Raw genomic sequence first — 19,760 nt, forward strand, 5'->3', positions numbered from 1 at the left:
CCGGCCTCCCGCTGGCAGGAGGTCCTCCCCGACGCACTGCACTCCATTCGGTCGCTCCTATGCACTGCGACTAATGACACACCCCATGAACGTCTCTTTGCCTTCCCCAGGAAGTCCACCTCCGGGTTTTCGCTCCCGACTTGGCTTGCAGCTCCAGGACCCGTGCTCCTCCGTAAGCACGTACGACTCCACAAGGCGGACCCATTGGTTGAAAGGGTACAGCTACTCCATGCCAACACGCAGTACGCCTACGTAGCGTACGCCGACGGCCGCCAAGATACTGTCTCCCTCAGGGACCTGACACCAGCTGGTTTGACACACACACACACCCCTCCAACCCAGCGCCACCCTCCCCTTCCCCGGCGCCCCCCACCACAGCCCCCGCCCCAGGACAATCCGTCCTCCCCCTGCCCATGCCCAAGGATGACGAGGATTTTGGCACGCTCCAGGAGTCACCGAGGACCAGACCAACACCGGAATCGCTGCCACCACGGCGGCGCTCCCAACGGCAGATCAAGGCTCCGGATCGACTGAACCTGTAACTTGATCGGGACACCAATTTTTTCGCTCTAGTTAAAACATGTACTTGTATATACTTCTCCATCACCCCCGCCGGACTCAATTTTAACAGGGGGTGAATGTGGTAGTCACCACTGATGTATATATTAGGTGATTTGTGGTAAGGCCCCTGTACAACTGGTACGGGGGTAGTTCCCTGCCTGCTGGCTCCGCCCAGTAGGCAGAGTATAAATATGTGTGCTCCCCATACAGCAGCCATTTCACCAGCTGCTGTAGGAGGCCACACATCTTAGTGTAATAAAGACTCAGTTGCATTCAACTCTCGTCTTTGTGTAATTGATCGTGCATCAGTGATGTGTGTTGGCCAGGACTCAAAGGTGATATTGAGAGGTTGGTGCAGCAGTGTGCAGGGCTGCTAAGAACATCAAAAGCTCCCACTATCAGTCTCGCTCCTCCCATGTGAGTGGCTGGTGCACCCTTGGGTGCGTTGGCATGCAGACTTCACCGGACCTTTCCTGGGGTCAATGTTTCTGCTGTTGATCAATGCCCACTCAAAGCGGATGGATGTATACCGGATGCCTTCCACCACTTTGCAAGCCATCGTAGACAAGCTACGCCAATCATTCAGCGTTCACGTTATCCCAGAGGTGCTTGTCACTGATAATGGCATCACCATCACAAGTGAGGAATTTCTGTGGTTTATCCAGACCAACGGGATGAAGCATATTCAAACAGCCCCATATCACCCTTCTTCGAAGGGCCTGGCTGAGTGGGCAGTGCAAACCTTTAAGAGGGGCATGGAAAATAAACCATGGGTCAGTTGAAATGAAACTGGCACGTTTTTTATTTGATTATCGGACCACTCCGCATGTTATGACCGGGGAAGCACCAGCAGAGCTACTACTGATGGATCGATGGCTCCGAACCCATTTAAGCTTGACATTTCCCAATCTTAGTGGGAAGGTGGAGCAGAAACAAGCACTTGGGAAGTGGAATCATGACCACTGGAAGCAGGACAGAAGGTTCAAGCCAGGAGACACAATATACGTCAGACATTTTGGGGAGTACACCCAGTGGATACCAGGGATCATAGTGTAGAAGACAGGACTAGTCTCCAAAACAGTCACAACCAGAGCACAGGCTATACTCAAACATGTGGACCATCTCAAAGACAGAGAACCCGTACCAGAGGTAGCCCCGCCAGAAGAATCAGTCTCTTGTCCCCCTTGCCTACCATCCGCGAGACAGGGAGCACACCTCTCCAAGGACAAGGGCCTAAATTTGTATGAGATGGAAGATTCTGCATCAGATATGGGTACGGAATCCTCAATACTTTCATAAGAACATAAGAACTAGGAGCAGGAGTAGGCCATCTGGCCCCTCGAGCCTGCTCCGCCATTCAATGAGATCATGGCTGATCTTTTGTGGACTCAGCTCCACTTTCCTGCCCGAACACCATAACCCTTAATCCCTTTATTCTTCAAAAAACTATCTATCTTTATCTTAAAAACATTTAATGAAGGAGCCTCAACTGCTTCACTGGGCAAGGAATTCCATACATTCACAACCCTTTAGGTGAAGAAGTTTCTCCTAATCTCAGTCCTAAATCTACTTCCCCTTATTTTGAGGCTATGCCCCCGAGTTCTACTTTCACCCACCAGTGGAAACAACCTGCCCGCATCTATCCTATCTATTCCCTTCATAATTTTATATGTTTCTATAAGATCCCCCCTCATCCTTCTAAATTCCAACGAGTACAGTCCCAGTCTACTCAACCTCTCCTCGTAATCCAACCCCTTCAGCTCTGGGATTAACCTAGTGAATCTCCTCTGCACACCCTCCAGTGCCAGTACGTCCTTTCATAATTAAGGAGACCAAAACTGAACACAATACTCCAGGTGTGGCCTCACTAACACCTTATACAATTGCAGCAGAACCTCCCTAGTCTTAAACTCCATCCCTATAGCAATGAAGGACAATGTTCCATTCGTCTTCTTAATCACCTGTTGCAGTTGTAAACCAACTTTTTGCGACTCATGCACTAGCACACCCAGGTCTCTCTGCACAGCAGCATGTTTCAATATTTTATCATTTAAATAATAATCCCTTTTGCTGTTATTCCTACCAAAATGGATAACCTCACATTTGTCAGCATTGCATTCTATCTGCCAAACCCTAGCCCATTCACTTAGCCTATCCAAATCCCTCTGCAGACTTCCAGTATCCTCTGCACTTTTTGCTTTACCACTCATCTTAGTGTCATCTGCAAACTTGGACACATTGCCCTTGGTCCCCAACTCCAACTCATCTATGCAAATTGTGAACAATTGTGGGCCCAACACTGATCCCTGAGGGGCACCACTAGCTACTGATTGCCAACCAGAGAAACACCCATTAATCCCCACTTTTTGCCTTCTATTAATTAACCAATCCTCTATCCATGCTACTACTTTCCCCTTAATGCCATGCATCGTTATCTTATGCAGCAACCTTTTGTGTGGCACCTTGTCAAAGGCTTTCTGGAAATCCAGATATATCACATCCATTGGCTCCCCGTTATCTACCGCACTGGTAATGTCCTCAAAAAATTCCACTAAATTAGTTAGGCACGACCTGCCCTTTATGAATCCATGCTGCGTCTGCCCAATGGGGCAATTGCCATCCCGATGCCTCGCTATTTCTTCCTTGATGATAGATTCCAGCATCGTCCCTACTACTGAAGTTAAGCTCACTGGCCTATATTTATCCACTTTCTGCCTACCTCCTTTTTTAAACAGTGGTGTCACGTTTGCTAATTTCCAATCTGCCGGGACCACCCCAGAGTCTAGTGAATTTTGGTAAATTATCACTAGTGCATTTGCAATTTCCCTAGCCATCTCTTTTAGCACTCTGGGATGCATTCCATCAGGGCCAGGAGACTTGTCTACATTTAGCCCCATTAGTTTGCCCATCACTACCTCCTTAGTGATAACAATCCTCTCAAGGTCCTCACCTGTCATAGCCTCATTTCCATCAGTCACTGGCATGTTATTTGTGTCTTCCACTGTGAAGACTGACCCAAAAAAACTGTTCAGTTCCTGAGCCGTTTCCTCATCTCCCATTATTAAATCTCCCTTCTTATCCTCTAAAGGACCAATATTTACCTTAGCCACTCTTTTTTGTTTTATATATTTGTAGAAACGTTTACTGTCTGTTTTTATATTCTGAGCAAGTTTACTCTCATAATCTATCTTACTTTTCTTTCTAGCTTTTTTAGTAGCTTTCTGTTACCCCCTAAAGATTTCCCAGTCCTCTAGTCTCCCACTAATCTTTGCCACTTAGTATGCTTTTTCCTTCAATTTGATACTCTCCTTATTTCCTTAGATGTCCATGGTCGATTTTCCCTCTTTCTACCGTCCTTCTTTTTTGTTGGTATAAACCTTTGCTGAGCACTGTGAAAAATCGCTTGGAAGTTTCTCCACTGTTCCTCAACTGTTTCACCATAAAGTCTTTGCTCCCAGTCTACCTTAGCTAGTTCTTCTCTCATCCCATTGTAATCTCCTTTGTTTAAGCACAAAACACTCGTGTTTGATTTTACCTTCTCACCCTCCATCTATATTTTAAATTCCACCATATTGTGATCGCTCCTTCTGAGAGGATCCCTAACTATGAGATCCTGAATCAATCCTGCCTCATTACACAGGACCAGATCTAGGACCGCTTGTTCCCTCGTAGGTTGCATTACATACTGTTCTAGGAAACTATCGCGGATATATTCTATAAACTCCTCCTCAAGGCTGTCTTGACTGACCTGGTTAAACCAATTGACATGTGGATTAAAATCCCCCATGATAACTGCTGTACCATTTCTACATGCATCCGTTATTTCTTTGTTTATTGCCTGCACCACCACAATGTTACTATTAGTGTTACTTTCAGAGGACAGTATGGTCAAAGATGGACCTCCAACAGGATTCCTCCAATGGTCAGCAATGTTCCCCAACACGCCATATACCCCCAACCCAGCCCCACAGCTTTTGGAAGTTCAATTGCGGGCAAAGTGGCAAAAGAGACCTCCTCTGCATCCAGCAACAGAGAGAACTTCAGACTTCGGATGTAATAACCCTTCAAGACACATGGGGATGACCTGATCCTCCCATGGGACTCATGGAATGCGAGCTCCCCCACTGATAGACAAAGACCCATCAGCTGGGACCCACAGAAGCAACCCTCAAAAACCGATCCGGATTGGGGCCGGTAATCCCGGTTGGGACCTACGTGCTGTATGCCGTGTTGTAGCCTTTTCTTTTAGTTATAAATAAACTCTGTTTGAATCACCTTCATGCATGTCCTGAGCTTTTATAGATACATGTAATGTCTAAACAGGCTCATGGCACCTTTCAATGAGGATACTAGATGGTATTATAGACTCCTAAACAAACTTGGTGGGGGTAGTCATGGGGGCTGGTAAATTATGTGCATCTGGATGCAATTTTAGTGAAATTGTTACCTTATGTAGTTTTCGTGAATTGACAACTTTGTCAAAATATCAAATCAGACTAATTTTAACGTACTGTGTAAACCATTTATTCCAGATATTGCACAGAGTAATATCATCCTCGGAGTTTTTAAAATAAATTTAAAGCACCCAATTCATTTTTTTTCCAATTAAGGGGCAATTTAGCGTGGCCAATCCACTAACCCTGCACATCTTTGGGTTCTGGGGGTGAGACACAAGCAGACACAGGGAGAATGTGCAAACTCCACATGGCCAGTGACCCGGGTCCAGGATCGAATCCAGGTCCTCGGTGCCGTGAGACAGTGGTGCTAACCACTGCGCCACTGTGCCGCTCTCATCCTCGAAGTTTATGTGAACTGTCAATTGTTCTAAAGTTTATTATTCTTGTTAAAATCTGGTGTTACGGGCTTAATCAGGCTGAAGTTGGTCCTCAGCTGTGGTGTAAAATGGGCCATAGCAAATAGGCAGTCTTTTTAAAATCTCCCCAGAAAATCAGATGGGATGCAAAATGAGCTGTTGATTCACTACGACCTAAAGACTAATCTCATCCTTAACATGTCACTGGAGCAGGACTGATAAGATTAAGTGCACATGACCAGAATACTAATGCATGATGTGCTACAATGTGAAGGTGTAACAAGGTCATTTGGTTTTCTAATATGCTATCAGACTACTGCTGACCTTGTCTGGACCATACTGTAAAATATATCATTGTTCCCAATGACACGCATGACAATTATTTAACTTTTGTATTGCTCTCAAAGGATAGGAATTTGTCAGAATATTCTCTCCACAAACTTTAGAACATTGCCATAATAAAATTGAAACTCTAAAACAGGACAATAGAACCACAGCACCCTTATCAAATCTATTTTGTAGAAAGACGATAGCATGGTTTTTCAAAAGCTAAGTGTCCAACTCTGGCCTTTTGTTGTGACTTGATCTGAAGTTCACATATATTTTCTTCCTTCTAACTGTTTGAAACCTGCTGCAACAATCCTTCATGAACTGTGCTAATGGCTGCAGAGCTAACTCCAGCGGTTTTAAACTCAGCAGGAACTACATTCCAAAGTTCAGGGAAAAGAGAAGTCAGTGAAATCAATTGGCCATGAACAGATGTGATTAGTGTTTGCTCTTGTTTGAATTCTTCTATGTTTGAGCTATTTCTTAAACTTAGCGGTGTGTCTGGAGACACTGCAAAGACCGTGCTTGTCAATGAATGGCCATCATTCTTTTTGGCACATCCAAGTATCTCAACAAATGCTGCCCTCCAGATAAGGGTCTGACCCAAGCTGAAGGGTTTGTTCCTGTGCTTTTGTTATTATTCAGGCTGCAGGCCTGTAACAAATTCACATTGCTTGTCGGAAGAATTACAGAAAAGAAGTTTTCTCTTGTGTGGTCTTTTTCAGTCAGCCAGAAGCAAATTACAACATCCATTTGTTAACAGTCAGATGAGAAGTCCCAGAATACTTTGCTGATCATGAGTTATATTTGTTTAGTCACAGGCCTCATTCGAAGTCAGTACAAGTGAGAGCTGCCCTACTTTCCTCATCATAGGCTCTGTCCTTGAAGGGAATCAATGCCAAAAAGAAATAGTAAATGGGTTACTTTTTCATTTAGAAAATAGGGAATAATAAATACGAGTGAGTGATTTATAGGGCAATAATCTCACCAGGGATTTAGATGGCAGCAAAAAAAAAAGTTCAAGTCATTTGTATCCATCATCTAATTCCTGAGATGAGATTCCATTTCCTTGAAATCGCTTCAGGAGCTCTATACAAACTACCAGACCAGCAAAAGCTGACCAGCACTTCTAAATGAACAGCCCGAAAAATGCTGACTGCTCAACAACAGTCTTGATCATCGGCCTGCAAACAAAAAACAAATAGTTAAGCAGTATTAAAACTGAAGCTGTAGTTATGTCTGTGGACCCCACAAATCCACTGGGCTATTTAGAAGGTAATTGTGCTGATAGAACCGTAGGCAGTCAGTGATTGAATATGCTGACTCCATCACCAGAATATGCAAAGTTTCACCAAAATGATGAGTCGTCGGCCAGGAACACCATTCCCATTTAATACTGGGGCCTGGGATTGGACTTGTTGTTGCAAGATATAAAAGCCGAAAAGAAAAGGCTTTTAAAAGATTGCAAGTTGCAGCTTAAAATTGTACTCCTGAATTCTGGATATATGTGAGTTGCTACACGTAGGTTTTAAGGTGGTGTGAGAAAGAGAAAAATGATTCCATTCATCACGCACCTCTCATTACACCAGGATGTTCCAAAGTGCTTTGCAGCAAATGGAGGACATTTTGATGTGCAGTCACCATTGTAATGTTGGAACCACAGCATCCAATATTACGCATAGCAAGGTCCAGACATTTTTCTTTCTTTTATTAAAATAAATTTAGAATACCCAATTCTCTTTTTTCCAATTAAGGGGCAATTTACTGTGGCCAATTCACCTACCCTGCACATCTTTTTGGGTTGTGGGGGTGAGACCCACGCAGACACTGGGAGAATGTGCAAACTCACAAATGCAAGGTCTAGCAAGGTGCTGACGGAAGCAATGTGATAACAATCAAACAGTCTGTGCGGAATCTTCTGATATTTGTTTCAGCGGGAAAACCGGAGAGAATCCAATCGGTGTTGTCGCGAGAAACATCTTCAGTCACTTTTTTTTAAAAAATCACGTGTTTCTTGCCACGCTCATGGTGGCCTGTCCCTGATTTGCTCGTTACGGCATTAGTTGAGCTCAGCGATCAGGTGGGCACACCTTTTAAATCCTCCCCAGCATCCCCCAGCGCTCCCCAGCACTTGTTACAAGTCAATTCGGGGGGGGGGGGTGGCAGTCCGGAAGACACCCCCATGTTTCACAGAAGGAGCCCTCACCAAGATGCTGGATGGGGTGTTGCAGAGGCACAACATCCTTTACCCTCGCACGGGCAGACAGCCAGCCAGCAAGGTCGCCAACTCCACATTGGAGGCAGTGGCAGCGCTAGTGAGCACCAGCTTGCTACACAAGAGGGTGGAGATCCAGTGCAGGAAGAAGATTAAATACATTCTTTGTGCAGCCAGGGTAAGACAACCTTCACATTTGTCCCCACGTACCCACTCACACACCCATCACACTTCCACGGGGAGCTCACTCACAGTCACCTCATGGGATCCCAGTACCCACCCTCTAGCATGCCCCCTTATCCCCCAGTGGATCTTCTCCTCCTCACATCTCCACCCCCATTCAAGTACCATGTATCCTTACCATCTGACTAAGCATGCATCCTGCTTACACCCTCCCTATCTGGCTCATTGCAGGACAATCTTGAGCACAATCGGCGTGAGCGGGCATAGTAGGCCAGTGTGATGCCCGAGCCGAAGACCCTTCCTCTGTTTGAGTGAAGAAACCTTGAGCTGGCTGGAGAGAGCAGGACCGCCCTATTCTGACGGCAGGATGGGGGCAAGAGACAAAAGAAAAAACCCTCAACCGATCCAGCCATGGCACCAACCTCACATAAGTTTAGTAGCTGCTCGCCTTATGCCCCTGTCATGCACTAATTCCATCTTGCTTCCCTTGCAGATCAACTAGTCGACCTGCCCAGCCAATCCTCTCACCCTCTGGACACGGTGGATTGGAGCAGCTTCAAGGGAAGTATCTCGGAGAATACCATCAAAGAGGTGTCACAGCTGTCACTAGCACCCTCCACCAGCGCAGATACTCACACCCCCGTGGCGCTGAGTAGTAGATAGACTTCTGGTTAACTCATTGGTGAACGCCTTACTGCTGATGATCCACAGCAGGCAGAGGCAGGGACACCCCAGGGATCTGGTACTCAGAGGGGTGCTGTTGTCCCGCAATCTGCAGAGCCCTAGTACAAGGATGTGCCTCTGGGCTTGGTGGTCCCACAGCTGCTGGATCTACAAAGGCAGAGTCCTGAATATCTGGAAGGGATGTCCGCACTGCTCCTCGGACTGCAAGGCCGACTTGAGGAGTCGCATCACATTCGGTCTGAGGAGATGGTGCCATCACTCTGAGGCAACCAAACCAACCCTGTGAGGGTGGCATCTGCAGTGGAGATCTTGGTGCAGGACGTGCACCCCTGGCAGAGAATGTCCAATCCATGGTTCAGGTCATACACTCTCTGGCTGAGAGTGTGAGCTGCAGGGTGCACTAACTGCATGGTGCAGGTACTTGTGGGAATGCACAGGTGTCAGTGCCAGAGGTTGGTGGGGCTTCTGGATCGCACCGCAGCTGCCCCTCATCCCACGGAGGAGACCAGGTACCCCGGGCACCCACAGGCAAAAGAATCATTTGGTGCACAGCCGGGCTTTCTATACAGGAGATCCTAGGAGTGTCCAGCCCACCTGACTCCCCGCTTCCTGTGACCAACACAACTCCAGGCCCACACACTGTGGAAGGAAGCACTACAACACCCAAGCTGCCCAAAAGCAGGCCCGGGCCCTGGGAATGCCAGGGAACGCCTGCCAAGGTCATCTCAGGCAACAGAGGGTGGCTGTCAGTTGAGGTGTGGCCTCATCCTCAGAGTGGATCCTGGGGAAACACCGAGACATAGCGGTGAGGTAGTGAAGGATAAGAAATTATAGTCACAGTGTGAGCACGGGCGAGTTTAAACACAAGTAGATATTATCCACAAAGATAAAAACTAATTACTGCGAATACTGGAATCTGAAAGTAAAACAGAAAATGCCGGACAATCGCAGCAGGTTTGCTGCAAAAAACTAACATTTGTTGTGTTCCCAAGCTTTGTAAAGTTGCTGAAGTCTGCTAAGTGTGGTAAGGTATGTACTGAAACACATTGTCCAACTGCGCAGCCCACTTTTTATCGCATATGGATGCAATAATACACCCTTGGACTGCAGTTGTATTGGGAGAATGAATACAGATGCCAAAAATGGGAGAAGCTGCTGGAAGAGGGAGGCTGAGGATAAAAAGAAGAAAGCCTTTCGACAGGAGGCCCCAATTCTTTCAGGGTGTCCACAGAGCAATTCTGCAAAGTCTTTCTCAGTTGAGAATTGGCCGGGATTTTCCCTTTCGGGGACTAAGTCCCCACGCCGGCAGGAAAACCGGCGCCAACGACTTCGGTGTCAACCCAAGGTGAGGAATTCTCACCTGTCTCAGGGGCTAGGTGGATGCCAGAGGGGTTGGCGCCGCTCCAGCCGGCGCCAAAGGGACGGCGCGAGTTCGCGCACGCGTGGAACGGCATCGTGATCTTGCACATGCATAGAACCGCCGGTGTGATTCAGCGCATGCACAGACCGGCCGGCATATTTTGGCGCATGCGCAGGGGGTTCTCGTCTCCACTCCAGCCATGGCAGAGACCTACAGGGGAAGGAAGAAGAGCCCCCACGGAATAAGCCCCCCCACAGATCGGTGGGCCCGATCACGGGCCAGGCCACCTTGGGAGCCCCCACGGGGTTGGATCCCCCCGCGCCCCCCCCCGAGGACCGCCCCCGCCGACTTATCTGGCAGGTCCTGTCGTGTGGGATGATACATAGCCTACGCCGGCGGGACTGGCCAAAAATGGACGGCCGCTCACATTGGGGCCTGGAGGATCGCCGGGGGAGGCCGCTGCCAACGGCCCCCGCCCGGCGTGGCGTGAGTCCCGCCCCCACCAGAAAAACGGCGCCGGAGAATACGGCAGCCGGAGTCGGGGCGGCGGGGCGGGATTCGCGCCGCTCCCCCGGGGATTCTCCACCCAGTGTGTCAGACGCATCTTCTTCACTTCAGCCATTTTACTGAAATCTGCCACCTGCTACAGCACAACTGCCACCTCAGAGCAGGGCTGGGTCAGCATTGGCTGGGCCGTTAAGTAGCCATCTGGGATGGCCACGTCCCGATTACAAAATGGACACTTTGCAAAGAATGCAGGGAAAGTTGGTCAATACCGAGAAAGCAAGCAGGTGCAAGGTTGGTCTGTTGATTGGAGCTATAGCTCCCAGACAAGACCAAGACTGCAGAACCATCTACATACTAATGAGCCATCCCCGGGAACAAAAGGGTAACATTTAGGTAAACAATGCTAAGACAGACACCCTGGCACTAAAGGAGACTAAAACAAAGCAGACCAATGACCACCTAGGACACACCCAGCAATCAGGGAACCTACCCCGCTATTGGAGGACAATCAATAAGAATGATTGGGAAACGGCCCAATTAATTGAGGCCAAGTTCAAGGCCCGCCCAAAAGCGCGCGAAGCCCTTTCGAGTATAGAAAGGACTCCCCAAGAGAGAATCGCTCTCTTGGCCTTGGCTTTCAGCGAGGAGAGACCTGCCAAAGCTGCTCCAGACCAAGTAAGTTCCAAGTCAACGCACGCTACGAGATAGACGCACCTAGTTGCTTTTCTGTAAACAGCTCAACCCCGCAGCCTCAGAACCGAACAACGGCCATTGTTCCTCTGACTGAGTGGGCACCCGAAGCTAAGTATAGGCTTTTAGTAGTAGTGATAGTTTAGGTTGTAGAGTTTTATGCATGAGTATATTTGACTGTGTGTAAATAAATGAGCATTGCTTTTGTACTTACTAACTGGTGTATCGAGTCATTGATCAGTATTCGGTTCTGAACCTTGTGGTGGTATCGAAAGATACCTGGCGACTCTTGAGGAAACGTAATTAAACAGAGCTAAATTAAGAGAGAACACAATTAGCAACACACGACAGACAGATTTTTAATCAGTAAGGGTTATGGAGCAGACACGATGGGCTGAATGGCCTATTTCTGCTCTAATCTTATGGTCTTAAGGTCATTTCCAGTGGTTATAAAGGATATGTGACTCTATGTTCCAAGAGCACCGTATAAATAATTTCCTTCTTGCCAGAGAAAAGCAGGTGGAGTGAGCATGAGGTTTTGCAAGCTTGCATTCTTCTCCATGGTCCTGCTGCCATTTCTAGCTTTACACGCACTGAAAATCAACTCTAACATGTGTCACAAACAAAATGGATTCCAGTTGCTGTGCAACCATACAAGGCATATTGTATAGTCAAGCCTTGTATCCAGGCAACAGTCACGGTGCCTTCATTCTGTGGCAGTCCTCTGTGATAAATGCATTTGAGCCATCATGCCAAGCCAGTGGTCAGTGACCTGGCAATAAACAGAAATTGCTGGAAACAGTAGGTCCAGTACACCTTCGGCGAGTGAAATAGAGTTAACAGGTGAAACGTTCTGCTCTCTCTGGTGGCAAGTTTGGAGGCAGGAAGGGTATGTGATTAGATGGGAGGGTGGCATACTGGAACCCAACACCCAGCCTCTGCCAGAATTAACTTCTGGGCTGGAAGGCCCATGGTCAACATTCCCACCCAGCTGCCTACTGAGGCCCTTAAGTTGCCTATTAGTAACTAGTTAAAGGCCTCATCCAGCTGCCACTGGTATGAAGCCAGCTGCAGGCAGCCTGTCACCAGATGGCATGCGTAGCAGCAGTAACCATGTGGCCAGCTTGTCACATGGTGGGGGGGGGGGGGGGGGGGGCATTCCCTCGATCGAAGGTATTCAGCACCTGATCAAAGGACTAGACATCTGGAAGGAGGACCCAATGAGAGCCACCTCACTGTTGTTACTGCTGGCCCCCATCACCCCTCACTGTGATCCCCACTGTAGGAGGAATGACGGGAAGGTAGGAGGCAACCAGCAGAGTCCCTTCTGGCCACGCTGTCCGTGACCTCAGTCTGACCTTAATATTTAGAAACATCGGAGCGAGTAGGTCAGTTGGCCTCACTGGCCTTGAATGAGATCATGGCCAATCTCTGATCAATCTCCATCTCACTGCCCCCCCGCCCCCGCCCCTCCGCCCCCCCGCCCCCACCACCACATTACTTGCCTGAGGCCTGGGTCATAGAACATAGAAAAATACAGCACAGAACAGGCCCTTCGGCCCACAATGTTGTGCTGAACCTTTGTCCTAGATTAATCATAGATTATCATAGAATTTACAGTGCAGAAGGAGGCCACTCGGCCCATCGAGTCTGCACCGGCTCTTGGAAAGAGCACCCTACCCAAGATCCACACCTCCACCCTATCCCCATAACCCAGCAACCCCACCCAACACGAAGGACAATTTTGGACACAAAGGGCAATTTATCATGGCCAATCCACCTAACCTGCACATCTCTGGACTGTGGGAGGAAACCGGAGCACCCGGGGGAAACCCACGCACACACAGGAGGATGTGCAGACTCCGCACAGTCAGTGACCCAAGCCGGAATCGAACCTGGGACCCTGGAGCTGTGAAGCAATCATGCTAGCCACAATGCTACCGTGCTGCCCTTAAGAACAAATTAATCTACACTATATCATTCTACCGTAATCCATGCACCTATCCAATAGCCGCTTGAAGGTCCCTAATGTTTCCGACTCAACTACTTCCACAGGCAGTGCATTCCATGCCCCCACTACTCTCTGGGTAAAGAACCTACCGCTGACATCCCCCCTATATCCTCCACCATTCACCTTAAATTTATGTCCCCTTGTAATGGTTTGTTCCATCCGGGGAAAAAGTCTCTGACTGTCTACTCTATCTTTTCCCCTGATCATCTTATAAACCTCTATCAAGTCGCCCCTCATCCTTCTCTGTTCTAATGAGAAAAGGCCTAGCACCCACAACCTTTCCTCGTAAGACCTACTCTCCATTCCAGGCAACATCCTGGTAAATCTCCTTTGCACCTTTTCCAAAGCTTCCACATCCTTCCTAAAATGAGGCGACCAGAACTGCACACAGTACTCCAAATGTGGCCTCACCAAGGTTTTGTGCAGCTGCATCATCACCTCACGGCTCTTAAATTCAATCCCTCTGTTAATGAACGCTAGCACATCATAGGCCTTCTTCACATCCAACTCCCTCATCCAAGTCATTAATGAAAATCACAAACAGCAGAGGACCCAGAACTGATCCCTGCGATACGCCACTGGTAACTGGGATCCAGGCTGAATATTTGCCATCCACCACCACTCTCTGACTTCTATCTGTTAGCCAGTTCGTTATCCAACTGGCCAAATTTCCCACTATCCCATGCCTCCTTACTTTCTGCATAAGCCTACCATGGGGAACCTTATCAAATCCATGTCCACTACATCCACTGCTTTACCTTCATCCACATGCTTGGTCACCTCCTCAAAGAATTCAATAAGACTTGTAAGGCAAGACCTACCCCTCACAAATCCGTGCTGACTATCCCTAATCAAGCAGTGTCTTTCCAGATGCTCAGAAATCCTATCCCTCAGTACCCTTTCCATTACTTTGCCTACCAACGAAGTAAGACTAACTGGCCTGTAATTCCCAGGGTTATCCCTATTCCCTTTTTTGAACAGGGGCACAACATTCGCCACTCTCCAATCCCCTGGTACCACCCCTGTTGACAGTGAGGACGAAAAGTTCATTGCCAATGGCTCTGCAATTTCATCTCTTGCTTCCCATGGAATCCTTGGATATATCCCGTCAGGCCGGGGGGACTCGTCTGTCCTCAAGTTTTTCAAAATGCCCAACACATCATCCTTCTTAACAAGTATTTCCTCGAGCTTACCAGTCTGGTTCACACTGTCCTCTCCAACAATATCGCCCCTCTCATTTGTAAATACAGAAGAAAAGTACTCGTTCAAGACCTCTCCTATCTCTTCAGACCCAATACACAATCTCCCGCTACTGTCCTTGATCGGACCTACCCTCGCTCTAGTCATTCTCATATTTCTCACATATGTGTAAAAGGCCTTGGGGTTTTCCTTGATCCTACCCGCCAAAGATTTTTCATGCCCTCTCTTAGCTCTCCTAATCCCTTTCTTCAGTTCCCTCCTGGCTATCTTGTATCCCTCCAGCGCCCTGTCTGAACTTTGTTTCCTCAGCCTTACATAAGCCTCCTTCTTTCTCTTAACAAGACATTCAACCTCTCTTGTCAACCACTCGACCATCTCTTCCCTGCTTGCCAGGGACATACATATCAAGGACACGTAGTACCTGGTCCTTGAACAAGTTCCATATTTCACTTGTGTCCTTCCCTGACAGCCTATGTTCCCAACTTATGCACTTCAATTATTGTCTGACAGCATCTTATTTACCCTTCCCCCAGTTGTAAACCTTGCCCTGTTGCACGCACCTATCCCTGTCCATTAGTAAAGTGAAAGTCACAGAATTGTGGTCACTATCTACAAATTGCTCCCCCACTAACAAATCTATCACTTGCCCTGGTTCATTACCAAGTACCAAATCCAATATGACCTCCCCTCTGGTTGGACAATCTACATCCTGTGTTAGAAAAGCTTCCTGGACACACTGCACAAATACCACCCCATCCAAGCTATTTGATCTAAAGAGTTTCCACTCAATGTTTGGGAAGTTGAAGTCACCCATGACTACTACCCTGTGACTTCTGCACCTTTCCAAAATCTGTTTCCCAATCTGTTCCTCCACATCTCTGCTACTATTGGGGGGTCTATAGAAAACTCCTAACAAGGTGACAGCTCCTTTCCTATTTCTGACTTCAACCCATCCTACCTCAGTAGGCTGATACTCCTCGAACTGCCTTTCTGCAGCTGTTATACTATCTCTAATTAACAATGCCACCCCCCCCCCCCCCACCTCTTTTACCACCCTCCCTAATTTTATTGAAACATCTATAACCAGGGACCTCCAACAACCATTTCTGCCCCTCTTCTATCCAAGTTTCCGTGATGGCCACCACATCGTAGTCCCAAGTACCGATCCATGCCTTAGGTTCACCCACCTTATTCCTGATGCTTCTTGCGTTGAAGTATACACACTTCAACCCATCTCCGTGCCTGCAAGTACTCGCCTTTGTCAGTGTTCCTTTCCGCACTGCCTCACTACATGCTTTGGTGTCCTAAATATCGGCTATATTAGTTGCTGGACTACAAATCCGGTTCCCATTCCCCTGCCAAATTAGTTTAAACCCTCCCGAAGAGTACTGGAAAACCTCCCTCCCAGGATATTGGTGCCCCTCTGGTTCAGATGCAACCCGTCCTGGGTCCCACCTTCCCCAGAATGCGCTCCAATTATCCAAATACCTGAAGCCCTCCCTCCTACACCATTCCTGCAGCCACGTGTTCAGCTGCACTCTCTCCCTATTCCTAGCCTCGCTATCACGTGGCACTGGCAACAAACCAGAGATGACAACTCTGTCTGTCCTAGCTTTTAACTTCCAGCCTAACTCCCTAAACTCGTTTATTACCTCCACACCCCTTTTCCTACCAATGTGTAACACAACTTCTGGCTGCTCCCCCTCCCCCTTAAGGATCCTGAAGACACGATCCGAGACATCCCTGGCCCTGGCACCCGGGAGGCAACATACCTTCTGGGAGTCTCGCTTGCGACCACAGAATCTCCTATCTATTCCCCTAACCATTGAATCTCCTATTACTATTGCTTTTCTATTCTCCTCGCTTCCCTTCTGAGCCCCAGAGCCAGACTCAGTGCCAGAGACCTGGCCGCTAGGGCCTTCCCCCGGTAGGTCATTTCCCCCAACAGCATCCAAAACTGTATACTTGTTTTGAAGGGGAACGGCCACGAGGGATCCTTGCACTGTCTACCTGCGTAGCGCACAATGACTTACGAGAGAGATGAGTAGAGATGAAGTCGATGAGGCTTTATTAAGCGAGACTTATCCCCAGCAGTTCAGCAACAGAATGGAGCGGCGAGGAGAAGCTCGGGTTCTTATACTACGCCTTCAGTGTGGAGCCAGGAGTCAACAGCCAACCAGGACCCGGGATCTGTCAGCCAATAGCATCACGGCTTCACAGTCCCACATGACCCTTAATACATACTACCACATTCACCCCTTGTTAAAAATGAACCCGGCGGGGTGGTGGTTCGCATGGTGGTAGGGGTTTACAAGGCTGGTCCTGGGAGGAAAATTTTGGGCATGTCATTACAGTTTTAGCCCTACACTGGGCTATGTACAAGGTTTGTGAAACTATTTACAATATTAGTAAGAGAAAATTTTTTTTGTTACAGTCCAACAACATTCTTGGTGTCACGCCGATGCCACGAGTCGAGCGGGCGGTCTGGTCTTCCTCGTCGATCGCCTCAGCCCCGGTGGTGGTGCAGGTGCTTGTTCCGGCGTTGTCGTCTCCGGGAGCGTTTCGGTGTTTGTTCCTGTTTCACTCCTGGGCGGACACGGGAGGAGGACCGATCCTCCCGGGAAGGGGGCGGTCGCGGGGTGCGCCGGTGGCAGGGAGGGGATGATCAGTGTCGGGGGGGTGTGTGTGTGTTGCCGGCGGGTGCCAGGTCTCGCAGGGAGACCGTGTCCTGTCGGCCGTCGGGGTACGCCACGTAGGCGTACTGCGGGTTCGCGTGGAGGAGGTGAACCCTCTCGACCAACGGGTCCGACTTGTGCGCCCGCACATGTTTCCGGAGCAAGATGGGTCCTGGGGTCGCCAGCCAGGTCGGCAGCGACGTTCCGGAGGAGGACTTCCTGGGGAAGACAAGGAGGCGCTCGTGGGGCGTTTGGTTAGTGGTGGTACACAGCAGCGACCGGATGGAGTGGAGAGCATCCGGGAGTACCTCCTGCCACCGGGAAACTGGGAGATCCCTGGACCGTAGGGCCAGTAGGACGGTCTTCCAGACCGTGCCGTTCTCCCTCTCTACTTGCCCGTTCCCCCAGGGGTTGTAGCTGGTCGTCCTGCTCGAGGCTATGCCCTTGCTGAGCAGGAACTGGCGCAGCTCGTCACTCATGAAGGAGGACCCCCTGTCGCTATGGATATATGCGGGGCAACCGAACAGTGTGAATATGGTGCCAAGGGCTTTAATGACTGTGGCCGCTGTCATGTCGGGGCAGGGGATGGCGAAGGGGAAACGGGATTACTCGTCCACCACGTTCAGGAAGTATGTGTTGCGGTCGGTGGAGGGGAGGGGCCCTTTGAAATCCAGACTGAGGCGTTCAAAGGGGCGGGAAGCCTTGATCAGGTGCGCTCTATCCGGCCTGAAAAAGTGCGGTTTGCACTCCGTGCAGATGTGGCAGTTCCTGGTGACTGTACGGACCTCCTCCACAGAGTAGGGGAGGTTGCGGGACTTTATAAAATGGTAGAACCGAGTGACCCCCGGGTGGCAGAGGTCCTCGTGGAGGGCTTGGAGACGGTCTATTTGTGCGTTGGCACATGTGCCGCGGGATAGGGCATCGGACGGCTCGTTCAGCTTTCCGGGACGGTATAAGATCTCGTAGTTGAAGGTGGAGAGCTCGATCCTCCACCTTAAGATCTTGTCATTTTCAATTTTGCCCCGCTGTGCATTATCGAACATGAAGGCTACCGACCGTTGGTCGGTGAGGAGAGTGAATCTCCTGCCGGCCAGGTAATGCCTCCAATGTCGCACAACTTCCACTATGACTTGGGCTTCCTTTTCCACTGAGGAGTGGCGGATTTCTGAGGCATGGAGGGTTCGGGAGAAAAAGGCCACGGGTCTGCCCGCTTGGTTAAGGGTGGCCGCCAGAGCTACGTCGGAGGCGTCGCTCTCGACCTGGAAGGGGAGGGACTCGTCGATGGCGCGCATCGTGGCCTTTGCGATATCCGCTTTGATGCGGCTGAAGGCCTGGCGAGCCTCTGTCGACAGGGGGAAGGTAGTGGTCTGTATTAGGGGGCGGGCCTTGTCTGCATACTGGGGGACACACTGGGCGTAATATGAAAAGAACCCCAGGCAACGTTTCAGGGCCTTGGAGCAGTGCGGGAGGGGAAATTCCATGAGGGGGCGCATGCGTTCGGGGTCGGGGCCTATTATCCCATTGCGCACTACGTATCCCAGGATGGCCAACCGGTTTGTGCTAAAAACGCACTGTTCCTCGTTGTATGTTACGTTCAAGGCGTTAGCGGTCTGGAGGAATTTTTGGAGGTTGGCGTCGTGGTCCTGCTGATCGTGGCCGCAGATGGTTACGTTGTCGAGATATGGGAACGTGGCCTGCAACCCGTGCTGGTCAACCATTCGGTCCATCTCCCGTTGGAAGACCGAGACCCTGTTCGTGACACCAAATGGGACCCTTAGGAAGTGGTATAGACGCCCGTCTGCCTCGAAGGCTGTGTACTTGCGGTCACATGGGCGGATGGGGAGCTGGTGGTAGGCGGACTTGAGGTCCACGGTGGAGAAAACCTTTTACTGGGCAATCCGATTTACCATGTCGGATATGCGGGGGAGAGGGTACGCATCTAGCTGTGTGTACCTGTTGATGGTCTGACTATAGTCTATGACCATCCTTTGCTTCTCCCCGGTCTTTACTACTACCACCTGGGCTCTCCAGGGACTATTGCTGGCCTGGATTATGCCGTCCTTCAGCAACCGCTGGACTTCAGACCAAATAAATATCCGGTCCTGGGCGCTGTACCATCTGCTCCTAGTGGTGACGGGTTTGCAATCCGGGTGAGGTTTGCAAACAAGGACGGCGGTTCAACCTTGAGAGTTGCGAGGCCGCAGATAGTGAGTGGGGGTATTGGGCCGCCGAATTGAAATGTTAGGCTCTGCAGGTTACACTGGAAATCTAATCCCAGTAATGTGGGCGCGCAGAGTTGGGGAAGGACGTAGAGCCTGTAGTTTTTAAACTCCCTCCCTTGCACCGTTAGGTTCGCGATGCAGAACCCTTTGATCTCTATGGAGTGGGATCCTGCAGCTAGGGAAATCTTTTGCGTACTTGGATGGATGGTCAGAAAACAGCGTCTTACCGTGTCTGGGTGAATGAAACTTTCAGTGCTCCCGGAGTCGATCAAGCATGATGTCTTGTGTCCGTTGATCAGCACCGTTGTTGTC

Source organism: Scyliorhinus torazame, chromosome 3 (assembly GCF_047496885.1).
Source record: "Scyliorhinus torazame isolate Kashiwa2021f chromosome 3, sScyTor2.1, whole genome shotgun sequence".
Taxonomy (NCBI): domain Eukaryota; kingdom Metazoa; phylum Chordata; class Chondrichthyes; order Carcharhiniformes; family Scyliorhinidae; genus Scyliorhinus; species Scyliorhinus torazame.